Below are 13,897 nucleotides of genomic sequence, written 5' to 3'. Positions count from 1 at the left end.
TGTGAGCTTTTCTAAATACCAGCAATTCTTACTTCCACCATTCCAATCTGTTGGCTTTACCTCCGCAACTTGCTGTGCTTTCCAGAGGAGCCTCTGGTTTGTTTTCACAGAAGGAAGTGGGTACTTCCCGGTACGTTTTCCAGCAAACGATTGTCCTTTTTCTGCAACTCCTGAGGTCAACTAGAGTCTCTTTGTGGAAGGGGCCTCAGGACCCGACCTGTTGCCTTTCTGCTAAACTCTCTGTCCCTATATTGTAAAATCAAACCTTTCAAGTGAAGCAAAGCTATTTAGGAATGTTGTGGTGGGTTGGAAGGAAAATGGCCCCCATAGGCTCAGGGAGTGGCACTATTAGTAGGCTTTGTTGGGGTTTAAAACTCGGCTCGCGTACAGACAGAACACACCAAACCAACATGGTGCCACGTGGAGAGGTTTAATGAGAGAAGAAGAGTAGAAGAGGGGAGAAGTAGAGGCGGACCATGAGCACGCGGAGGGAAGGGGAGAGGAATGGGGGGAGAAGGAGCAAAGGGGAAGGGGGTAAGAGCAGGGAAGAAAGGAGAGCAAAGAGCAAGAGAAGGGAGGAGGCAAACAGCTCCTTAAATAGTCAGGCACAGCTGGCTGTTGCCAGGCAACTGTGGGGCGGAGCACACCTGCCTGTTGCGGGGTAGCTGTTGGGGTGGAAGTTAGAATACCAACAGGTGTGGCCTTGTTGGAGTAGGCGTGGCCTCGTTAGAGGAAGTGTGTCTTTCTGGGTGGGTTTTGAGGTTTCAGAAGCTACAAGTCCAGTGGTGTCTCTTTCTTCTGGTTGCCTGCCCGCTTAGATGTAAAACTCTCAGCTGCCTCTCCAGCCTTACATCTGCCTGCATGCTGCCATGCTTTCTGCCATGATGATGATGGACTAAACCTCTAAACTGTAAGCCAGCTCCAATGAAATATTTTTCTTTACAAGAGTTAGGATGTTGGGGTTGGGGATTTAGCTCAGTGGTAGAGCGCTTGCCTAGGAAGCGCAAGGCCCTGGGTTCGGTCCCCAGCTCCGAAAAAAAGAACCAAAAAAAAAAAAAAAAAAAGAACCAGGAAAAAAAAAAAAAAAAGAGAGTTAGGATGTCTTTTCACCGAAATAGAAACCCTAGGACAAAAGTAGTGCCGTTGTCTCTGTATATATTTCAGTAAATCTGGGACTGGTGTACACTGATTTTGTTTTTTTATAAAATGTATTTGTATTTAACTATCAGTATTTTAAAATGTCGTTTACTTACTTAAATGTTTAAACTTGAGTTTCAGTTGTGAACATGAGTACATTCTTTTAGATTTAAAATAGAAATGGTGGTAAGGAAAGGCGTGGTTTTTGAGTAGAACATGTGGTTTCAACCTTCAGCTCTGAAGTGTGCCAGCTTGGTTCTGAAACAGCCTCACAGGCAGTGATTCTCAACATTCCTAATACTGCAACCCTTTAATACAGTTCCTCATATTATGATGATTCCTAACCATAAAATCAGCCCCAGTGACATACTTCTTCCACCAAGGCCATACCTCCTAATCCTTCTCATGCCTCTTCCTCATGACCAAACACTAGAACATATGAGTTTATGGAGGCCGGTCTTATTCAAATCATCACATCTGTAAGACAATACTATGCAGCTTGCAGGAGAACAAATGATTTGCTGTATGTAAAATACCAAGCAAAGCTCCTGCCCCAAGGTAAATACTCGCTAAATAATTGCTATATTAGGAAGGGTTATCATAAAATCCTTTTTTTTTTTTTTTGATGTTTAAGGAAGAAACAGAAGTTGTTTTCTGCTAACCAGTCATGATGTCTTCTTAAAGGTTTTGAAGCAGAAATGTATTCAATGTTCTCTAAAACAACTAGGAGAATTTAATAGAAAGAGATTTATGTGCCTGGAGAAGGGCTAGTTGGAAAAATTTGCCTTTGTGGACCAAGAATGAGTCCTCCTTACTGCCACATAGTCCTTGTCTGTTTGACCCCTTCAACCTTGAAGGCAAAATGGAAAGTTAAAAAATGTCTAGAAGGAGTTTTCATTCAGGAGTTTCCCACTCAAAACACACAGTGCCTTTGTAACAGATTCTTCAATATCTGGAACCAATTTTCAGTCAAAATTCTCTGTCAAGGTCAGTGTCCTGAGGCAACTTGAACCAAGGCTGAGTTTCTTTATAACCTTGTGCTTGAAGCTTAGAGTTTTCAAATAGTCGCATTGTTTCCATTTCTTAGCACCTTTCCTCAAAAGCTGTCAATCAAATGGCTGTGAACAGAAACTCAAAGCGTCTTTATTTTAAGGCTAAGCCTTCTTTCCAGTTAGAGTAGATGGAAAGGAGGGTTTTTGTTGTTGTTGTTGTTTTGGTTTTTTTTATCCATACTAAACAAAGCAGGAAGTTCTTACTTTGCTAATGGACAGCACAGAAAACAAACAAGCAAGCAAACAAACAAACGAACAAGCACAGCCTCTCTTTGGCTTAAGGCAAGTAGCAATGGTGGAGGTTTGAACTGGTTCTCGCAAGCCATGATGCTCACTGAGGCGTTTTTCTGACAGAAAACACACTCCCCATGTTTAAATTCTGAGAGCAGAGAATCTCATTCTTTTTTTTTTTTAAAGATTTATTTATTCTATAAGTACACTTGTAGTTGTTTTCAGACACACCAGAAGAGGGCATCAGATCTCATTACAGATGGTTGTGAGCCACCATGTGGTTGCTGGGATTTGAACTCAGGACCTCTGGAAGAGCAGTCAGTGCTCTTAACCACTGAGCCATCTCTCCAGCCCCAAGAATCTCATTCTTGTTACTCGTCATGGTCCTGTGTTTTTAAATCTGCCACAGACTCCTGTTTCCTCATCCGTGATTTCTTTTCTAACTTGCCTTCCTCAGTGGTACAAATCTCCTTTCTTGTCATTATCGTCTCTTACCAGGTTTTTTAATGCCTTCTATTAGACAAGAGTTCCCTGGCTTTCCCATCTCTGTGCATAGTTTGTTATTGTTGCTGTTGTAATTAAGTTCTTCTAACTCCACACATGTGAGAAGGCAACGCATTTCACCTGTGTTTCAGGCCCTCGAATTTTGAGTCACTTTCTCGTCTTTTCAATTGGCAGCATTGGCTTCCTCATTGACATTCATAGTCACCTGACAACATTACCTCAGTCTTCATCCACTTCATCTCAAAATGTCTGCCTATGTTTTCTTGAGAATTGATGTTTACCATCCTTGGGCTTGGGAGGATGGGTGGCTTTGCCACTTCATAAATGCTCCTTGGATTGTTTGAGGGTTTGTCGTCTGCTATTGTCTGATTTGGTTTGGTTTTGAGACATGTCTTGTTGTAGTATACAGAGTGGTAGCAAATTTCTGGGCTTAAGTGATCCTCCTGCCTCAATTTCACCAAATGCCGGGACAACAGGTATCTCCCACCAGGCCTGGCTTATTTTGCATTCTTTAACCCTGTCCCCTTTCTTGTCAACTTCTGTGTGTCTGGGGTTTCTTTTCAGGACAGCAAAAACGCTGTCTATCTTATAGTCTAAATGTTAGGTATTTGGGGTCTCTTCTCTATATCCACTCCCCTCAACCCACTGAGGGTCTGAATGGTTTCAGGGAAATGATTCCACAGACCTCATTTAGGGTGGAGCAGTGCCACCAACCAGTGCATCCTGGCCATTGGTTTAGATGAGGATGGAGAGCAAAGGGAATCTCTCCAAGCTCCCTGAAAAGTATTGGTTGTGTAAAGGAATCTAGAGCTTTTATGGCTTGCTAGGGAGCCGTAACTCTAGAAACCCAGCCCAAGAATGAGTCTACACAGAAGACAGAGGAATGGAGCTCAGAACAACTCCTCGAAAAGTTTACCTACTTTCAGTATCTCTTCATCAGGGCAGCCAATGAGTTCCTGTCAGTTAGTCCATTTCGTCATGGGTTTTCTGAGACTTCAAGCAAAGGTTCCTTACTAACTTATGGTGGTGGCTGGAAACCACATCCATCATCAACACCATTACCTTTAAAAAGTAAGACTTAATATTCCCATTCTCTTATAACTTGCTTCTAGAAAATAAAGTATGTAGTTCTGAGATAAATAAATAAATAATGTACTTCATAGCTAGACATGGTGGACAAGCCTGGGAAGTAGAGGCAGGAGGATCAGTTCAAAGTCATCTTCAGATACATGCATTTCAAGGCAGCTTGGATGTGCGAGATGCGACCTCAAGATAAACAAGAAGCAAAAGAGTTCTTCTCCCTATTGTGTAACTGAATCCATTGGGTTTGTATCTTGGTGAACAAAAGGGAAGAAAAAGATTTAACGCCTATAATAAGCCAATAGAGCAGAGCATGCAAGTTAGTTGCAGAACAATCTCCCTGTCTCTGTCATAGTGTTCTATTGCTGTGAAGAGACACCACGGTAATGACAGCTCTTGTAAAAGAAAGCATTTCCTTGGGGCTTGCTTATAGTTCCAGAGGCTTAGTCCATTGTCATCATGGTGTAGAGCATGCTCAAAGGCATGAAGGCATGGTGCTGGAGTGGTAGCTCAGAGCTTTGCATTATGGTCTGCAGGCAGCAGGGAGAGAGGGGAGGGGCCTGGAGTCAAACCTCAAACTCATTATCACACACCTCCCCCCAAAAGACCACACCCTCTCCAACAAGGCCATACATCTTAATCCTTCCCTTAAAAGCTCATCAACTAAGGTCTAGACGTGCAAATATATGAACCTATGAGGGAATCATCTCATTCCAAACACCACTTCTCAATAGAGGAAGGGTGGGGATTTTATTCAGATAACCTTTATACACTCACATGGAAACATGCCATAGGGTAGGCACACTCCTGAGCTTGCTCAGTTTAAGGAAGTTTAAACAGGAAAGACACATTTTGGGGTATGCTTAGCCGACTGGCATGGAACACATATTTAGAAGGTTAAATGTCAGACAAGAAGACTCTTGGGCATGGTCAGCCTGCATCATAAAGATGGCTGACAGAAACACATCTGAACACACTCGATTTTCATACCATCATGGTAGACAGAAATACCTTTGGGCATGGCCAGTTGTCCCCCCAGAAATGTTTCAATTAAAAAGAAGGAAGGGGTACTAATGGGTGAACACAGAACTTGGTGGTTCATCATGCCTTGCCTTGCTTAGTGATTGACCATGCTTCTTACATGTACTTACATGTCATGGAGATGACTGTCCATGTTAGGAAGACACTCAGGTACCTTAAGGAGGGTTCACATAGTGAGGAACAGAGACCCCTGACTAATGGGGACTGAGAAGTGAAAGTCCTTAGTCACCAAAGAAGACTGAGCTTGGACGATCCGACAGTCCTGATAAACAAAATGATTTAATCCCTGGTTAATGCTTCAGTGACCTTGGGGGAGACCTTGGGCCCTTTGTTGTGGCCATCAGAGTTCCTAGCTACCAAACTAGTTGTGGTTTTTCAATCTTCCCTCTACTCGACTCTCTTGCTCTTTAACAACAATGAGTAAATATGATTGAATGTACACACTCTTCCGAAGTTTCACACACGTCTTAACATCTGTCTTTAAATATTGTTCTAATGAGACATGGGAATAAATTCCAACCACTGGGAAATATATGCCTTCCCCTAAAAGATTTGTGCTGTGAAGGATCGAGGACATTAGAAACCATAGCAAATAATTATTATCTTACTTATTACTAGAAACACCAGGAGTATTTTAACTATTTTATTTTATTTATTTTATGGGTGTTTGGGCTGCATGAATATCTTTGTATCACATGCATACCTGATACCTCCAGAGGCCAAGAGGAGAGCGATGGGTCCTCTGGAACTGGAGTTACAGATGTTTGAAAGTCACCATGTGGCTTCTAGAAATCAGAGGCAGGTCCTCTAGAACAGTAGCCAGTGATTTTCTCTTAGTCATCTGTCCAGCCCCAAATAGCCAGAGGAAAAGAAAATCTCTTTATTTCCTTTTATACTATATTTTTTGTTTATGCTAAGATTAAATAAAAGCATTCATTTATACTAATTTTTAAGAAAAAAAATCTTTTAGACTATGCAGTAGGTCTTATCACAAAAAGTATTTTTCCCCCACTCAGGAAAATACTAGAAGAATCATTGTAACTCCGAATTTTAAAATCAACTTATAGGTATATGTTTCATTTTAAATGTAAGTAATGAGATTTTTCCATATATCTGGGGTCACTGAAAAGTGTGTGTGTGTGTGTGTGTGTGTGTGTGTGTGTGTGTGTGTGTGTGGTTTCTGTGGGAAAAGAGATAGGGAAAGCTGACTCAATTTTAGAAACAATAATGAATTATGTAATTAATAGATACTGTATTGTCTAGGGCATATGCCCTCAGGGATTTTTGTACAATTTTCACGCATGGGATTAAAAGTCATTTGTAAAACGAACCTTTCCTGGTAAAAGAACATAAAATCTGTCATATCTCCACAGCCCTCACATCATAAGGAAAATTTAATGCTTAAAAAAAATGGCCTCCTATAAATTGTGTAATTATGTGATCAAAAAAACTACAGACTTAGAGTTTACTTCAAATGTTACTAGACAAAGGGTGGGACAGTAGTTCTCAACTTTCCTAATGCTGGGACCTTTTAATACGATTCTTCCTGTTTTGCTGACTGACCCCTAACCATAAAATTATTCCATTGCTCATTTATAACTGTAATTCTGCTACTGTTATGAATTGTAATGTAAATATCTGATGTGTGACACTCCCCTCCCTGGGGTTGCTACCTTCAGACTGAGAACTGCTGGTGTAAGTTGATGTCAGTCCCATTCCCAATTCTTTTTATGGGGATTTTTTTTTTTTTTGTTAGTTCTGTTGCTGTTGTTTTTGTTTTTTTGAGATAGGAATTCTCTGTGTACCCCTGGCTGTCCTAGAACTCGCTCTGTAGACCAGGCTGACCTCGAACTCATAGATTCCCCTGCCTTTGGCTCCCGAGTGCTGGGATTGGTGATGCCACCACCACCGGGGCACTATTGCCAATTCTTAATGTTATCTGTTGACATACTTGGGTTTTTTATTTCTTGTCCATACTTTCACTTCATTTACATAGTTTGAAGCCCTTTAGGGAGACCAACACACTGGATTCCAAGGGTGGAATTGGCTTTGTTCATTCTCTGATTTTGTAGCAGGATGTCCAAGGCATAGCAATTTATAAACAACAACAAACAAGACAGAGATGAATTTCTCATAGGTCTGGAGGCTGGGATTCCAAGGTAAAGGGCCCTTCTGCAGAGGGCTGAGGGCAAGAGAAGGTGAGAGAGAAGTTGGGAGGAGAGTGTCCAAACCTGGGCTCATTTAAAAAAAAAAAAAATCAGGAACCTAATCTTCTAATAACTAACACACTCCCAAGAGAGTAACATGAATGACAAAAACAAACCTTCAGTAATTATCTCTTTTATAACTCCCTGGGTCCCTGGAACCCTCCTTACAACATCCAACACATCCCAAGCCTGTTGGGTCTTCTGTGAGAGAGTGTTGGCTATCTTGGAACCTTTTTATGACCTACTCTATCAGCTGTAAAGTCATAATGAGAAACTCACCATTGGCTGTGCCTCAAGTCAACAATATTTCAACAAAATTGCCATAACGATTCTTTTTTTTTTTCTTTTCTTTTCTTTTTTTTGGAGCTGGGGACCGAACCCAGGGCCTTGCGCTTGCTAGGCAAGCACTCTACCACTGAGCTAAATCCCCAACCCCATAACGATTCTTTAAATGTTGTTTTGCATGTCCAGCATTGTAGGAATATTTTTCATGGTCCTTTGCATGGTCTTGCAAGTTTATAATTTTATGTAAAAGGGTGAGATATTGAATAAGTTCTCTGAGCTCACATAGTAAATAAAGGGCAGGGCAGGGATTTAAGTCCAGTTTGGATCCAGTACCACATTCTTTCCACTATTAAATCCTTTCAACAATGGTTCTTTAATGTCAAATGGGAAGAACTTTAAAAAAAGAAAAAAGCTAGGTTCCTCTTAGCTCAGAGAACTTATTGTAGAGCTCTGCCTTCTTGCAAACCTATCTTCTAGAAACTGGAGCATTAGACCTACATCCTTCAGACACCTCTGTATATTGTGCTATTTAGCAATGAAGACTAAGAGTAGAGGAACCAGGCAGCAGGCTAGGTAGGCATCAGTCAGGGAAATAGGGCCTCTACTGTGGGGGCAGAGGATACCGTGGATGTAAACTCATTATAAAAGAATCAGATTCTGACTAAGCCAGCAAGGCAACAGATGAACGCATTAGGCTAACACAAAAAATGCCCAAGTGTAATTGGGAGCATAGCCGGCTGGCCATATTTGTCTCGCCTCCTCTTTGGGCATAAGGATGCTATAAATTCTTTATGTAGAGCCAGAATAAGAGGACCATATGTTGTTTGGCCTCTGCCTCTATTTATGGAAGTTTCGGAAATTTATCAACTTGGTTTGAGATTAATTTAAATAGTTTATTGCTAAAGTTCTACTTGGCTTTTAAATTCTATAGTTCAACTACTAGTACCAAATATATATATATATATATATATATATATATATATATATATATATATATATATAATGTTCATGTGTTTTTGATAAGGACATATACTCACATGAATCTACCAAGGTTGTAAATCATGGAATTACTGTAAATAAGAAAGCAAATGGTGGTTCGGGCAGGGTGGCACACACCCTTAACCCCAGTACTTGAGAAGCAGAAGCATGCAGATCTGTGTGAGTTCTAGGTCAGCCTGGTCTACATAGCAAGTTCTAGACCAGTCAGGGCTACACTGGGAGATGAAGAAAGCCATCAGTGCCCAGCCCCAGGATGATACTGCTGTGCATGCCAGACTGTCATTATCTATTCTGCCAGATCTAGACAATGGGTCTTCCACTTTAGCTACTGGTGATCTTCTGTCTCTGATCATAATCAACTCTTTATGCTCTCACTGCCCTCTAAGTGTATATCAGAGTAGGCCTAGATGAGAACAGGTTACATACGGAACTTAGGCTTCAAGGGAGTCTTGAAAAATGTTTGCCGGAGCTGGAGAGATGGCTCAGTGGTTAAGAGCACTGACTGCTCTTCCAGAGGTCCTGAGTTCAAATCCCAGCAACCACATGGTGGCTCACAACCATCTGTAATGAGATCTTCTGGTGCGTCTGAAGACAACTACAGTGTACTTATATAGAGTAAATAAATAAATCTTAAAAAAAAAAAATGTTTGCCTTTCCATCTAGTCTTGGAGTATAAAGGTTTAAAGAGGGAATGGATGCTAAGAAAGCATGTGTGCAATGCCAAAAAAGAAAGAAGCATGTATATCGTAGCTCATTTGATAGATAAGTCATGTTTTATTTAATGGTTAGGTCATACTTGGAGGAGAACATAGTTGGGAGTTTCATTGCATGCACATGGTAAAGAGCAAAGTATGACAGCTACAATGTCATCAGGTAATTTAATTAGAGCACCATTTATCATTGTATATGTGGTGCATCGTTGAATGAAAGAAATAAACATTGTTATGTGACCAATGATTTTATATATATATATATGTATATATATATATATATATATATATACATATATATATATATATACATACATACATACATATGCATGCCTGGGTAGATCACTTGTTTAAGGTTCTATATTCAACTTGCAAACCTGCAATTTAAGAGGTAAAAAAGTCTGATTTTTTTTTTTTTTTTTTTAATTTTTTTTAGATCTATTTATTTATTACATACACAGTGTTCTGCATATATATGACAGATGAAGGCACCAGATCTTATTACAGATGGCTGTGAACCACCATGTGGTTGCTGGGAATCGAACTCAGGACCTCTGGAAGAGCAGTCAGTGCTCTTAACCGCTGAGCCATCTCTCCAGCCCCTCTGATTTTTTTTTTAATTTTAGTAATGTTTTTCCCTTAATTAGAATGCTTTTGGTGTTTTAGTTTTCCTGTTGCTTCTCAGCATTGGCTGCTTTTTTTTTTTTTTTTTTACCAGAAATCAATACTGTTTGGTGCTGGAGCGGTGGCTCTGGAGTTCAGAGAGTTGACTGCCTTGAGGAGGACACAGTTCCCTCAGCACCCATATGCTGGTTCACAAGCATCTGTAACTCAAGTTCTAGAACCTTCTCTTCTGTTCTCTGTGGGTACCAGGCACACACCTGGTGCACATACATGCATGCAGGTAAAATGCTCATTCACACAGACACATCTAAAATATTGAAAAATAGCACTTGCATAATTTCATAAATGAGTAATGCCTGGGATTCACCTACCTAGGATTTTACGTAGCATAAAGTCAATACCCTGCTTTTGAGCTTTGTAGACAACTGTCTTTAAGACATAAGCCACAGGATTAGTTGTTGAAAACAAATTTGAAGAGCATTTAAGACGTTATTCCAACTCATGCCGTGTGCACCACGTCCTATGTGTTTGAGTACATTTTCTTAACGATGATTCTGAGCTAATAGAGTAATATTGGAGAGGGAGGGAAGTTTAGGTGTAGAATGCTGACTTGTAATATTTCTCTTACTGCTCATATTAAAGCATGCCAATTTATCTAATGAAATAAAAAAAATCTGTGACATTGTGTTTCTGTTTTAAACGAGTATGGTTAATTTGAATGGCGTATGATTTGCAGGAAGATTGCACTACCCTGTTCACAGCAAAGAAGAAATACAGTGAACGATGAAGCTGCAAAGGGAGTCCTCGATACTATGCTAAGGGTATGAGATGTGAGCCAGCGTCAGTTCCTTTAGTTTCCTAAATAGATGTTGAATTATCTTTCCAACCAGAAAGTGCTAAAATGTGTTTGGCATATTGTTTCAACTTTAAGCCTCAATTTAAACTTGGGAGAGCAGCTTATGAATTTTCTGAGCTTGTATATAATTACAATTCATAAAACCTTGCTTCGATAATTTGATTTACTCAGGGCCACAGGAAACACAGCTGTTTATTTGGGTGTGAGGAATGAAGATTGTTTTTCTTTTAAGGATTCTCAATTTGATTGAATCTAGGGTTTTTTTTTTTTTTCTCTTTTGAAACGTTATTGATTCTCATTATTATTATTAGTGAGGGAGTGTCCACACCACCAAGCACATGTAGTGGTCAGAAGTCAACTGTGTGGTGTCAGTGGTCTGTTTTACTTTGGTTCTGGGACCAAACTTGATTCTCTGGGATTGCATAGCAAGCACTTTTACCCCCTCAGCCACCTTGACCACCCAAATCTAGTCTTTTCCAAGTACTTGTTGTATAAGAAACGTAGTCGTTAAGTGTTCTCTCTCCTTAGGAGTGTGTAGTTTATTCAGGAGAGTCAAGACAGTCACAGAAGACCATGGTGTAAAGTTTGAGGTTTGTCACAGCAGGGGAAAGGTTGCCCAGATAAAGTGTTTGGTTTGCAGAGTGTGGGAAGGTAACATTATCCAAAAGTGAGCACTATGCAGGCGGCCAGTAGAGCCATTGAGAAGCCATTTCCGTAACTGTGAGTTTAATCCCTTAGGAAGGCAGGAAGTGATATGGACGCAGTGGGAGAGCTACTTTGCCCGAGGAGTAAAGAAACTGGTGTTTATTCACTAACCCCTACCAGCTTTGGGCCTGGCTCTGTTCTGGGGAAAGCTAGCACACCTGCCTGCTGCCTGCCTGGTCCTCCCCAGCTTCGGGAAAATGTCTTCAGCCTAGGACAGATGGCTGCTGTTTGCAATCAGCCTGGGAGCCCTGAGAGCAAAGATGGCGGCTTAGGCGTGGGAATTTCCCAGGCACGCTTCTGAAAGAGATCGATTGCAGGAGGACATAGACATCTTGTCACTGCTTAGATGATGAACTGCTGCAAGTGAGCTTTAATGTGATAGGGACATCGCTAGTGAAGGGAGGAAGGTGCATCCCAATTGGAGAGAATGCTTAGTATGAAGACGAAGAGAAGCCCAACTCCAGGATATGCTAGTCAGTTAGTCTGTTAGACCTTTTTAACTGTTAATTCTTCTATCGCTGCTTAATAGTTCATGGTGTTAGCTCACTCCTCGTTTAGATTTTCTCCTGCATATCAACCTCTAGGTTGTTTTCAAACTTACAGTTAATCAGTAGACCTGTGTTTCACAAATACAAAGGTGAATAAGACTGATCAAATCCACCCTTCTAGGGGAGACATTTTAGCAGGGAATTGGGCCTGTTAGGCCACAGAAGTTCCTAGTAGTTCTCTCCTGGCAAAACAGGCGGGTAAAACAGAAGGCGGCTGGGAGCTCCTGAAAGGCGGGACTTCTATTCTTCACATTGGAAACAACTACAGCTATCACACCATGCAGCACATAGAGGTTGCTGGGTAACATTTGTTAATTATGAGAAAGAAATCATAAAGTAGAATTTGAAAGATCGAATGGGACAACTTGAGATCAGGTCTCATAAAGGGTCATTTTGAGTGACATCACTTTTCCTTCGTAACTGTCCATGTATCCTGACAGATGAAGTTTATTTCTGTGATCATTTTTTTTTCCTTGTGAGGGATTGATTTTAGGGTCAAGTGTCTCCATGGGATATGGTCAGTTCGATTTCAGTTAATATCAGAATCTATGGTGAAATTTCTCCTTTGAGTTCTAGATGAAATGTTATTTCTTACTTGAGCTTATTTACTTTTCCTAATTTTGCATTGACACTTCTCCAGGATTCTGGCTGCATCTTCATGTTTCAGTAAGCAATTGCACCCATCATGTCTTATTTCAAGTTTTATCTCTTATTAAAACAGCTCATAGACCATCTTCTATGCCTTGATGGGTGTATGCATTTGCTTATAGATCCAGTTTCCTGCCAAATTTGCGAGACTAACTCTAAAGTGTGTCTCCCAATTGTTTGACTCCTGTAACACTACCTAGCGCACGATCAGATCCTGAGCTGTAATGATGTGAGCCTCTTGGGTTTCTGGTCTGGAAATAGGCTGATCACATCATGGTCTAGTATAACCAGAGGGAGGCTGAGGACAAAACAAGCTTCCTATACCACAACTGGAAGGATAGAGAGATGGTTAGCATGGGACCTGTGCAAGGATAGCATACAGATCCCTGAATCATCCCCTAGTGTTCTTTTCTATTGAAATCATAATTTAGAAGGCATTGGTCTGGATGGTTTCTAAGGAGTTGATTTCCTGGATTTCCCTGTAGGAAGAGATGACCCTGTGGGTTGCCCACTGGAGCCCAGCAGCACTATATATATATAAATTTAGGACTGTTTGACTATTGGCAGGCTCTCTCTCTCTCTCTCTCTCTCTCTCTCTCTCTCTCAAGATTTATTCATTTATTATATATAAGTACACTGTAGCTGTCTTCAGATACACCAGAAGAGGACATCAGATCTCTTTACAGATGGTTGTGAGCCACCATGTGGTTGCTGGGAATTGAACTCAGGACCTCTGGAAGAGCAGTCAGGGCTCTTAACCACTGAGCTATGTCTCCAGTCTGACAGGCTTTCTCTTAATTTGATTCTTGGTGTGGCTCACCCTCTACTGCTAATTCACGGACGAACATTGGTATTTCTTAGATGAGTGGTTTAACATAGTAATTCTCAAAATATGGCCCTGAGCCATGCAGTTTCTAAGTCACCCAAGAAACTTCAATCCTTGGGCCCCATACTTGCTTGAGTAGAACTGGAAGGTAACATTGCTTGCTGTTTTGTTTGTTTGGTTGGTTTGCTTTGTAATTCTGGGCATTGAACCTAGAGCCTTACCTAATGTTAAGTCAAGACTTTGGCTTTCTGGTTCAGAAATACCAGTCAGTGACTCTTGGCAGGTACAAGGGAAACACTGGAGCAAATATCTGAATCAAAGTTTCTTAGAGGCTGGCCTTGAGGCAGCATGAATGGTTACTACAGGGGAACGGTAAGCAGAAACCACCCCTGTGGGCACTCCAACTTGCTGGGAGAGCAGAAGACAAGAAGAAGAAACTGGTAG

The 13,897-nt window shown here is 40.9% G+C and overlaps 1 non-coding gene across 1 annotated transcript; it reads left to right on the top strand.

Annotated features, from left to right (window-relative positions):
- Positions 1-12,927: 12,927 nt before the first annotated feature.
- Positions 12,928-13,033, top strand: LOC120093928 (U6 spliceosomal RNA). The gene has a single exon (XR_015626296.1). It is a non-coding gene; the product is annotated as a U6 spliceosomal RNA (small nuclear RNA).
- Positions 13,034-13,897: the final 864 nt, after the last annotated feature.

This window comes from Rattus norvegicus, chromosome 7, assembly GCF_021556685.1.
Source record: "Rattus norvegicus strain SHRSP/BbbUtx chromosome 7, alternate assembly SHRSP_T2T, whole genome shotgun sequence".
NCBI lineage: Eukaryota > Metazoa > Chordata > Mammalia > Rodentia > Muridae > Rattus > Rattus norvegicus.
This window is presented reverse-complemented; position numbering and strand designations above follow the sequence as displayed.